Source organism: Silurus meridionalis, chromosome 29 (genome assembly GCF_014805685.1).
Source record: "Silurus meridionalis isolate SWU-2019-XX chromosome 29, ASM1480568v1, whole genome shotgun sequence".
In the NCBI taxonomy this organism is placed as follows: Eukaryota; Metazoa; Chordata; class Actinopteri; order Siluriformes; family Siluridae; genus Silurus; species Silurus meridionalis.
In genome coordinates this window covers 11,616,273-11,628,657 of record NC_060912.1, presented here as the reverse complement: position 1 = coordinate 11,628,657, position 12,385 = coordinate 11,616,273, and the positions used below count along the sequence as shown (strand labels likewise).

At 40.1% G+C, this 12,385-nt stretch overlaps 1 protein-coding gene across 4 annotated transcripts in view; it reads left to right on the top strand.

Moving 5' to 3' along the window:
- The first annotated feature begins 3,647 nt into the window (after positions 1-3,647).
- LOC124382246 (protein shisa-6) overlaps positions 3,648-12,385 on the top strand; it is a 70,154-nt gene continuing 61,416 nt past the window's right edge. For 3 of the 4 annotated variants that reach the window (XM_046844442.1, XM_046844441.1, XM_046844437.1), the window contains exon 1: positions 3,653-3,870. The gene's annotated coding sequence lies outside the window, so the exon portion shown is untranslated. Of the gene's footprint in view, positions 3,871-12,385 lie in introns of all 4 variants that reach the window. The other variant, XM_046844440.1, reaches the window with a different exon arrangement.

The following is a 12,385-nucleotide window of genomic DNA, read 5'->3' as shown; positions in this document are numbered from 1 at the left end:
CTTTAAACAAAAATGGCTGCCATGTTTTTATTCCTGCTGAAAAAAAAGACTTTGGGCTCGAGTCCATATTTAAATTACAGAATGTTTTTTTTTTTAATTTAAGCATTTCTTAATATGAAAACCTGAAAATGAAATGTAAGAAAAAATAAATAAATGCAATAAAAATTTAATAAATACAATAAAAAAATCCTAATAGTTATTTTTTAATTGTAAATCAAACCTAATTGGGATTAATCATAAAATATGAAAAAAATGTGCTAAATAATGTAACAGCACAATACACAATAAGTAAGATGAATAATAAAACCATGATAAAAAATAAACCATGATGAAATTATACATGACAAGAAGGCGCAGCTGTGAGAAGGATTGGAACACCTGGTCCGTTATGGTTATCGAGAGACACATGCATGTTCCTGTTGTTTTTATGTAACAAACTTTGTGTTATAACAATATAAAGATTTCTTTTGACCAAACAAATCTATAAAAGTCCAGATGTTCCACCTTTTTTCCAGTGAAAAATCCTCCTTTATTTTGAAGAACAGCTTTGCACATTCTCACTGGACAGTTTGTTTCTCATTACAGAATCAGAAAATAGATGTTTTTTTATGTAAATTATTTTATTTATGTAAAAGTATTATTATGTCTGTGAGGAAATATTCACGCAGATTCACGTTGTTTTATTTGTGTTTGTGAAGAGAGGTGACAGAGATGGAAAAGAGCGCCCCCTGTCTGTTTTCTTTATTTTACAGCGTTTTGTTTTTATTATGAGTGTATACAAATAAAAGTAGCCCCTTTGCAGTTCGAATAATGTTGCTTTTATCATATAAAGACAAGAGTAATTTAAGTTTGTTTCGGCGTTATGAGGAAAAAATTCCACAAAACGCGCCGCTGCGTTTGTCGACCCCAGAAGGTTCATTGTGTCATTGAGACTTGGAGCATAAAACAAATGTTTACTTTCAAACGAATTTCAAATGTTGTTATCTAATAATTGTATCCAGGCTGAACATCCACCATATAGAACACAAGCAGAGAAAAGATGATGATGATCATGTGATCAGGAATGTTCTATTACACTTGTATTAACAAAGTATTTGTACTTCATTATTTTCCTCCTCTGCTCCAGACGTCTGTTTGCTCTCTAAATAGCACTTACAGAACTCAGACGGAGGCTTCAACTCATCGTCTTTTTGTACAGTGAATTCGGTTCCAATGAGCCGCAGTCCAGACGGAACTGCATGTTAGTTCACTTTCACTTTCTAGAATCTTCTCTGCTTCTAAACAACCTAAAACCATTAAACCTCTACCTCCATGTGTGACTGTGGACGTGAGGGAGTCTGATCTTCTCTCCTGTTCTCCATCTTAGACAAGTTCCTCTAGAAAAGACAAAACAGTCCCATTTGAATTCCACAGAACTTTCATCCACTCATTCACTGTCAGTTATTTTGCCTTCTACTGAGTTTGTTGGATAACAACAAAAGGAACATGCATGTGTCTCTGAAACCATGAAACTCGCTGTTTCTACACTTTTCACAGCCTCATTATGGAGTTTCTAATCGTATCTAGGTTTAGTAGTGTTATGAAAAGAAGTAACTCACAGGCTGAGATGTGATTAGTGTGAGAACGGAGTGATGGAAATGTGCTTACACTGTATCAGGAGATCAGCATGAAGCTGCTCCGAGCGTTAAACATCATCCATGTGAATTGAATAAAACGCTGTTAATATGATCAGCGTGTTGTTCCTGATGAGCTCCGTGTACTGCGCATCCGGTCTGATTGAACACTCTGGACACGTTTAACCGCATCGTACAGCAGCGATCGCTTAAACATCTGCCGCTTGTCCCTGAATGGAGGCGTAGAAGTCACATCGAACGTTTCCCCTCTCCAGCGTTCTCCTTCTCTTTTCACTTCCACCGCCTGAGAAATTATCTGGATGAGAAAGTAATCTCATTTTCTCCATTGCGTTCGGCTGCATATTAGTCATTAAACATTAACGAATCGGCCTCGGCCGCGCCGCATTTCAATTAGCCTCGTCTTCCTCACAAAAAACGCCAACAAACGAGCGTCTGCCGAGCTATAGGAGGACGCCGCGCGCCGTGTGTTCGTTTCTGATGCAAATGAAACGGCGGCTGATCCTGGGCGGAGAACGTAATTGGGAATTATGGAAATGGTTTCGCTGCTACCTGCGATAGAGGCGTGATTGACTTGAGCTGGAGTTCATTTGCACTCTAATGGAGGTGAGTCGAGGTGAGGAGGAAGACGAGGATAATGAGGATTAATGACAATTTCTGGGCATCTGGGTATCAAAATCCAGCAGGTTGCACTGAGGGGAAAAAGACAGCAAAGCTTTAAACAGCCGAAACAAACCAAGTTCTGAAGAGGTGAAGGGCTGCAAAGGATCGTGGGATTGTTGTCTCTCTATCTCTATTTTGTCTTTTTGTTCGTTTGTTTTTCTTTCTTCCTTTTTTCTATCTGTATGTTTCTTTCTTTCTTTTTGTTTCTTTATTTGTATTGTTTTTGTTTGTTTGTTTGTGTTTGTTTGTTTCTGTCTGTGTTTGTTTCTTTGTTTTTGCTTGTTTTATTCTTTATTTATGTTTATTTCTGTGTTTGTTTCTGTTTGTGTTTGTTTTATTTCTTTTTGTTTGTTTGTTTCTTTTTCTTTGTTTCTTTATTTGCATTATTTCTGTTTGTTTGTTTGTTTGTTTCTCTCTTGTTGTCTTTCTTTTTTCTTTCTTTCTTTCTTTCTTTCTTTCTTTCTTTCTTTCTTTCTTTCTTTCTTTCTTTCTTTCTTTCAGATTTCTAATCACAATCTCGTGAGTTCAAATCCCAGCACCACCAAGCTGCCACTGTTGGGCCCCTGAGTGTGGCCCCTAACCTTTAGAGAACGCACACATGAGACCTGGAGAACATGGAGATACTGTATTTGAGCAAGTTTTAAAGTGCTATGTGTGGTTGAGACTAAACCCACAGCCCATGTGAAACATGCTGGTGGTAGTGTGGGGAAACTGTTCCTCCTGAGAATCTGGGCTCCTGAGAATCTGGGCTTCCTGTCTAAACATTGTTTTCTCTTTCGCTTATTTGCTTGTTTTGTTTTTCCTTTCTGTCTGTCCATGTTGTAAAAGTGTTTCTCTCGTTAATAAGTGTGAGAAGGTGAAGGCTGATCTAACAGGCACAAAAAGAGAAAAATGAACATCAAGTCAGGACTCGTTTTCCTAAACTGCTTTCTAAACTTTCCCAGAATGCCACGCCGTCTGGCTACGAGCTGTCCGACTCGCTCGGCTGAGCGCGGCTAACAAGCGGAGGAGAGCGAGACGTACACAAATAAACAGGAGAGAGCAGGCGTGAAGCTCAGACACACTCCACCGCGGAGCAGGATGGAGAGTAAAGTCCAGGGCTGAGAGGTGTGAGGAGTCATGGAGCAGAAACCTGCAGGAACCAGCAGAATCCATTTGTTTACCCACATTCACCTCTCACTTCAGGGCTATGTTCTTTCTTTCTTTCTTTCTTTCTTTCTTTCTTTCTTTCTTTCTTTCTTTCTTTCTTTCTTTCTGTGTGGAATTGTAGAGTAGAAGAACAGCAGAAGGGAATGGAAATAGTTCAGTGTACTGAGATCTTTACTGTCCATAATGTAACAAAAATCTTCTCATTATGAAATTACTGAATGAACTAATGAGAGGTGTGTGAAGATCTTACACAGATCAGCTCTGATCCTCCTCAGTTCATCTATTGAAGGTCAAAGTGTGTGTCATTTTCAGAGCTCAGAGAGGAGAGGACAGGAGAGGAGACCGATGTGGAGACCGATGTGGAGAACGGCGTGGAGAACGGTGTGAAGACCGATGTGGAGAACGGTGTGGAGAACGATGGAGATCAGTCAGTATGAACAGATTAAAAAGGCCACAGGATTCACATAGAGATATTTACACAGAGAAAGAAAACAACAGCAACTGCAACTCAGTCAACATTAATACCTTCAACATGTCATTCTGTTATTGAGGGAATATGACTGAGGAGAGAGAGAGAGAGAGAGAGAGAGAGAGAGAGAGAGAGAGACTTTCCTCACTTTCATACTTTTTATTAGGTAAATAATGTTTCTCTCTCTCGCTTTATTCAGTGTGTGTGTGTGTGTGTGTGTGTGTGTGTGTGTGAGGGACAGAGAAAGAGAGAGAGAGAGAGAGAGAGAGAGAGAGAGAGAGAGAGAGAGAAGCCTGCATTCTGCATTCATCACACACACACACACACACACACACACACACAGTAATGAGCAGACCACATTGATTCAGCCCAAATCCCCACAGCCCACACCCCCAACACCACTTTACTCTCAGGGATGGGAAGTGACTCTGTGTGTGTGTGTGTGTGTGTGTGTGTGTGTGTGTGTGTGTGTGTGAGTGAGAGAGAAGATTGAGATGAACGACTACATATAGAGACCAGACAATTGGTGAGACAAGAAAAAATAATAGAAAACAAAAAAGAGAAGATTAGAGATAGAAAATAAGTGGTTTAAAGACAAGAGAGGGGCGGAGTTAGTGTGATGGGTGGAGTTAGTGTGATGGGTGGAGTTAGTGTGATGAACAGCACCTGATGTCAGTGAGGAGAGGTGGTTGGTTAGATGATGGGTGGAGTGAAATTGTCTGCTTAGGAAACAAAAACCTTTTTTTTTATGTTTGACTTTTGTCTGCATTGTTCAACAAACACACACACACACACACACACACACACACACACACACACACAAGCTAATTGTGATTCTCCACAAACCCCGGCATTATGCTCTAACAAATTCAGCCTGGCGGAGACGCGAGACAGGTGACAAAACAGTGGCATTATTCACTACAGTGACGTGGAGGCAGTGAGGAAGATCATACATCAGACTCCGAGTCAGCGTGGAGGTGCAGCCAAACGCCTCATTTATATTTACTTCCAAACAAAAGGGAGATGAATGAGCTGTCCTCTACTGGGGTAAATGAAAGCACAGTTTGTGTGTGTGTGTGTGTGTGAGTGTGAGTGTGTGTGTGTGTGTGTGTGTGTGTGTGTGTGTGTGTGTGTGTGTGTGTGTGTGTGTGAGTGTGTGTGTGTGTTGGGGGGAGGGGGGGTTTGGCTAATTTAGAGCCATGTAGCTATATAAACATTAACAGTACATTCTAAAAAGCTTTTACAGCATTATATTCACAATAAAAACACCCTCGTGTGTGTTCATATTTGTTTCGCTTGTCCTGAGAGTGTGGTTAAAATCCCGCTAACGTGCTAGCATGAGTCGTTCATATGACGCCACTTAGCCTGGCCAAGGTCACTGTGCAAGTTCTCTGTTTCAAGTGAATCATGGACAAACCATTTTTCATTATTTCTCTCAGATCACATGGTTTTTCAATCCAACACGGATACAAATGTGAAGTTTAATATTAACTTTTAAATGTTCATCTTATATTAAGATTTGATATAAAAAAAGATATTTAAAAAGATGAGAAATATTACTAAACTAAATGAGACAAATAGCAGCTGAACTCACGATGATGGGCGACTGTAATGGGTGTGGCCTGTGTGATTGACAGCTCAGCAGCATAAAGAGAACTAAACATTATTGCCATCGCTCGCTGTGTTGGCATTCAGGAAATAATTACTTGTTTACAAGGCTAGTTCTCACACTCGATGTCAATTTTGGCTGTCAAAGTTTCTGTTGCGATGTAGCTAGTGAGATAAATTAGCCTTCATTTCATTGAGTTGTACAGTAACTTACATCAGATACTATATGCTAGGTTCGATTTCACTCTAGATTATTTTTTTACTAATTAGCTTAGCTTACACTTATTAAATTAGCTTTCATTTGCTAGCTCAGTTCAGTTTTGTTCACAAACTTCTTTTCTTTGTTTTTTGATTTTCGAGCTAAATTGTTTCTGCCCCCTTTGCCCCAGGTAATAAAAAAGATGAGTTGTTGTTGATTTCTGACATATCATTGGAACTCATTGATTTGTTTTGAGAAATGTTTGTTCTTTCATTTCATGTTTTAAGATATTTATGTCTTTTAACTCGCAACAAACTTTAATAATACTTTACTTGCACAAAAAAACCTTGTGTAATACACCTCTGGCAAAATTGATGATGCACAAAACTTCACAAATAAAAAGAGCTTGAGATATAATCCAACCACCATAACTTCCACCAACTGCATCTTTACCACTAACAACACCATCACTACTAACAACTACACCTTCAACACCAGCAACACAATCACTATTACCAACTACACCTTCACCACCACCATCATCATCACTACCGCCAACTGCACCTTCAACACCAACAACACCATCACTACCGCCATAATCACAATAATCTACAATCACCAAAACAACCTTCTAACATTACCATCACTATTATCCACTCCACTATCACTACAACCATCATTACACCCACCACCATTAACACCAAAATCATTACCACCACCTCCAGCATTATTAAAACCAACACCACCATCATTATAACCATCACTACTAGACCTCGACTAACAATACTACTATCACAACCAGCATCTCCACCATAACTACCATTACTTTCATCACCTCAACCATTACCACAACCAACACCACAATAATTACATCCAACAGTACCATCATTACAACCATCACTACCATTACTTCCTTTACCATCACAACCAGCCACTCCACCAACACTACTATTACTACCACCACCTCCACCATAACTACAGCAAACATTACCATCATTAGAAACATCAATACTACCACCTCCATTATTAAGACTACCTTTACGACTACCACCTCCACCATCACTAGAAGCTTCACTACTAACACTTCCACTGTCAACACTACCATTAATCCCACCACGTCAACAACCAAACTACATTTACCTTCACTATCTCTAACATCCCCACCACCTTCAGTACCTTCATTTTCACCATCACCACTACCTTCATCACCACCACCATCATCTTTAGCCTCACTCCCTCCATCATCACCACCACCATCACCTTCATCCTTACTCCTTCCTTCACCACCACCATCACCTTCATCATTATCACTATTGAAACATGAAGAACTTCCCTTTTGCCCTCACCAGCAGCACAGTTTCCCCTCCACCACATTCAGAGTACAAACATCCTGATTACATTCAGTTCCCTGCGGTATGTACGGCGTGTTTATGTGTGTAACATGATATATTATCTGCCCTGCTTCCAGCGCTGGTCCCTGAGTGTGTGTTTCTCTGGAAAGAACAGATATGTAACCTGTAAATTTGCATTATGTTTTTGGATGCACAGGAATAATTTACAATCTCCTGAGTTTCCTGATATTACAGAGGTTAATACGCACAAACCCAGGCATTTGTATTGTCTTCCTGAAGAACCTCCTGACCCAGTTTTTACCATAAGCTCGAAGTTCTTCTGACAATACTTGCTGATCATACAGGTCTCATGCTTAGTAGATTGATGTTAACAGTTAATGGTTATCAGAGATAAAGCCACATCATCATCTGGACGTGTTCATTTTGTCATTATAGAACCTCAGGGTGCTGTCATTCTAAAGCGATTCCGATGGAACCACACGTTCTTGGTCAGATGTGGACTTCCTCAGAAGAGTTGGATAATGACCCCTTAGACAATGTGACATGTTGGAGATGTGCATTTATTTCATTATTTGCATATCAATCAATCCACCTGGAGGCAGGTCCCTGACCCCATTGTCCTCGGCGTGAAGGTATGTTCCAAGCGGAATAATGACATCACTCACTGATCATTAAGAGCGTAATTACACGTCATTAGAGGCTCTGATGGGTCTGTCCGAGTCGGGCTGAATGGGATGAGCACGGGGATGTCAGACTGAATGCCTGCATCGATCACATCGATCCTCTTCAGCTCGCTGCCTCGAATTAGCCACAAATGGCCTCGATAAATAATCACAAAAGCATCCTGTTATTGTCTCCGTCTGTGTCTCGCTCTTTTGGGCTCCTTATCAAGTCCACCCTTTTTTACTCGATTTCATGAAACTCTAAGAAATCACGTTAGAAAATATATACACTTGGACAAAAGCATCGGGACACTTGACCTTTCCTGCCGTAGGTGGTTCTTCCCTAAACTGCTGTACATGAACTTTTCCATTCTCTAGAGCTGGGAGATCCAAACCTGTTCCAGCATGACAGTGCTACAATGCTCCTGTGCACAAGGCCAGCTTCATGAAGATATGATTTTCATAGGTTCGAAGTGTGTGGAAAATCTTCTGCTATTGAGCCCTGATCCTACTGAACACCTTTGGAATGAATGTGAACGCTGACCGCACCCCAGGAACCTCCTCACCTTCTCACCTACATCAATACCTGACTTTACTAACACCCTTTTAGCTGAATGAATCTCCACAACATCTTCCCAGATCAGTAAAACATCTTCCCAGAAAAGTGGATGGAATTATAAGAGCAAATTTGGACTTAATGTTAAATTTGAAGCTCAAACAGCACTTATGACCAGGTGTCCGCAAACTTTTGGCAATATAGTGTATGTTTCTGTGAGAAAGTGTCTGAATCATTTTCTGAAAACAGACTCATTTGTGGCTTAGAAATCAAAGAGTGAAGAAAAAAGTAGGAGCATACTGTATCTGAGAACATTCTGGAACACTAATGAAAGGAAGGAAGCCTTTATTTAATTCTGTGGAAAGAGAGAAAGAAGAAAGAGAATGCTGGCGAACGCTTTAAAGAGAAGAAGGTCTGAATAAGGAATGACAGAACGCTGTGAAAAGGGAAAAGGGGAATGCTGAAAAAAAAAAGAAGACAGATGGGAGGAAGAATAAATCAGGATGCAAGAGTCAATTTAGCCGTAGAGAAGGAGACGGACAGATGGATGAAAGGAAAGAGAAATATTTAAGAAGAGTGTGAAATGTACAATATGTTTAGGATGACGTGGAACGAATGAAAGAAGAAAAAAAGAGGAAGGAAGATGGAAAGAAATGCAGATTGAGGATTGAGATTGCTGTCATTAAATTAGTCTGTTTTTTTAAGAAAGAAAGAAAGAAAGAAAGAAAGAAAGAAAGAGAATACACTATATCACTAAAGTTTGTGGACATCTGACCATGAGATTGCTTCCTTTTTAACATCACATTTAGTTCCCATTTGCTCTTACAATATCCTCCACTCTTCTGGGTAGATGTTCCACTAGATTTTGAGGAGATCCACAAGGGTGTCAGGTACTGATGTAGGTGAGGAGATCTTCCACACACTTCTAAGCCATGGAAAGCAGATCTTCATGGAGCATTCTCATGCTGGAACAGGTTTGGGTCTCCTGGCTCAAGTAAAGGGTGTCCCAATAATTTTGTCCAAAAAGTGTATTTTGGGAATGATATTGAAGTGGATGGAAGAAGTGAATATGGGAGAACACTCTGGAGCCAAAGAAATGATAGAATGCTATGAAAGGGAGGAAGGATGGAGGAATCGATGAGGGATGCTGAAAAGGATGATGGAGAGAGATCTGAAGGGTAATAGAGGTGGAAGGAAGGAAGGAAGTCGATATGTGAGAATGTTTCAGAGCAAAGGAAAGAGGATTGAGGAACAATAGAATGCTATGAAACATGGAAGCGTAAAATGGACGATGGAAGACAGAAAGAAAGGACAGATTGGAATGCTTTTGAAGTAAAAGAGAGAGAAGGGGGGGGGGGGAGTGTGTCACATTTGCCATGTATGAGAGACGTGATTTGAAACCCAGCCGCTGCTCTGCGCTCTGATCTTCCACAAACATCAGAGACCAGGGGATAAACGAGTGTCACTCCTCTCCTCTGCCAGAGCGTATTCAGTGTGAGAGTGAGAGGTTTGACAGCCGTGTGTCTTTACAGCCGTGACCCAGTTCAGGCGGCTACACTGGAGCAGAACTGATGGATGGAGGGAGAGAATGCTGTCATTTAATTAGTCTGTTTTTTAATTTCACAGACAGAAAAAAAAAGAAACGGTTTGATTTCCTTTTCTGCCGGCGTGACCTGGCGACTCCTCGGCACTGTGTCTGGGTGGAGATATGCAGAGATGTGAGAGATCAGATTCATTCAATCCAGAACACCAGTCCATTCCACAAACTCGTTTCATTGCAAATTGAATTTGGAAAATAATGAAAAGACCATGGAGGATGAAACTGCTCAACATTTTATTGTTATACAGAACTCACAGCAAATCTGAAGCTTCATAGCCACCATTATACCATTTTATATATATATATATATATATATATATATGCGGGATGTTAAGATACACGGCTTTTCAAAGTGAAATAAGAACAGAGGAGATCTGCCGTGAGCTAGTCGTCGACTGTAACGATGCGCACTGGACTCGGGCGATGAATTTTTTTAAATACATTTTTTAAATAATTTTTAAAAATAATTTTTTTTATTATTTAACTCGATCGTTAGGTGGGAAGCGTCTATATTATTAGTAGCTCCGCTTTACTTTTATTATTAAAAAGTGACCAATATTTTGTGACCAGTATTTGATATGTAGATCAATTTCTCGTCACTAAACTGTATCTCGAGCGTGTTCCCCTCAGCACAACTGCTGCTACGTGAACATGACGCATCACAACGCTTTGGAGACGAGGCGTGTCCTGAGAGTCACATAGAATACAGATTAACATGGCAGAGGTAGAGCTGTAACTTCCTGCAGACACAACAGGAAAAAAACGTCTGGTTTTATTTCATCTTTTTTGGATTGCAGGGGTCATGCGTTAGAGGTAAACTGTAGATTTGCTGAGTGTCTGAACCAAAGAAATAAAACTGAACTATCAGTAACAGTGAATTACAGAGCATTAGATTTTTTCCTATTAAGTCTTGCGGTCGGGAACCGTATCGTATTGTGTCTGTGTGTGTATATTTATATATATATGTTGTGTGTATTAAGTGGGTGGTGGAGGTGAATATTTGCTGCACTTGATGTAACACACACTCACATCACACTGGATCTTCTAATCTGTACAATTAGCTTGGGAGATGTGACACACTTTTGCAGTGTAGATATCAGGCAGCACAATCTCATGTAATGACACATTTAATCACTTCAGACACAATCTGCCATCAAACACACTTTCCATACAATACTGTATCTTTAACACCGTGCCACTGAAAATGACTCCAATGATTAAAATAGCAGCTTATATTCTAGATCCTGATCTACTTTCCTTCTACAGTAATCTTCAGCAGGCTAATTCAAACTATCCATCATGGTTTCTCTGTGTATAAGTAGCTACACGATATGGACAAAGTATTGAGACACCTGACTTCCAGCTGTTTGTGGTTCTTCCCCAAACTGTTCCACAAAGTTGGAGGCATACAACTGTATCGGACGACATGCTGTATCATCAAAATGTTCCTTTACTTGAACTTGGAGACCCAAAACCTGTTCCAGCATGATAATGTGCATGTGCATAAAGCAGGCTCCATGAAACATGTGCTGCACATGGGTTGGATATGGTGGAAGATCTCTTGCTATAGAACTCCAACTGTATTGAACACCTTTGGGATGTGTGTGAACCCTGACTGCACCCTCACCTCACCAACATCAATATCTTTACTAACACAAATCCTGGTGATTGAATGTAATCTCACACAAATCTCCACAAATCTAGTGGAACATCTTCCCAGAAGATGAGCAAATAGGGACGATATGTGGAATAGGAGGTTCAAAAAGAACTTCAACCTTATGGTCAGGTGGCCACAAATTCTTGTCAACATAGTGTATATTAGTATTATAATAATTCTTGAATTTTTCCATGTTTTTTCCTCAAAAGAAACGTCCAATTCTGATTTCCGATCCAACACCAATGTTCCCACACAAAAGTTTGACCGATCCTTTCTTTTCTCCGATAGGTTTGACTAATCTCACACAATCTTGCAGAAGCTCTTGACCCGTCTCATTGCCTCCTGCAGACAGTTTGTCCAATTTTCTTTGTTCCTGCGATCAATCCCACCTGCTCCTGCAGACAATTTGGACAATCCCTCCCACCCATCTGCTCCTGTACAACGCTTAAGAAATCCATATCTCTCACATAAAATCCTAATCCTGTCCATTCCTGCAGAAAATCTCAGCACCACCCACATTAATAGGAAACCAAACTGGGAGAATTTGTCAAAACATCATCAAATTAGCTTTTTTTTTAGCTTATTTTAACTCACAACAAACAATCCTGCTCTCATATTTCTGTTGGATCCTTTGAAGATACATTCTTACAGTATCACGTCTTTCCTATAAACATAATCCATTAGCGAGTTCCACATTTAGCAAAGTTCACCTTGATGAAGATCTGTTTTTGCAATTCTGAACCAGATTTCTAGAGCAGGGCTTACGCACAGATTCTAAGTGTTGGATCAAAGTTGTGGTTATCTACAGCACACACACACACACACACACACACACACAC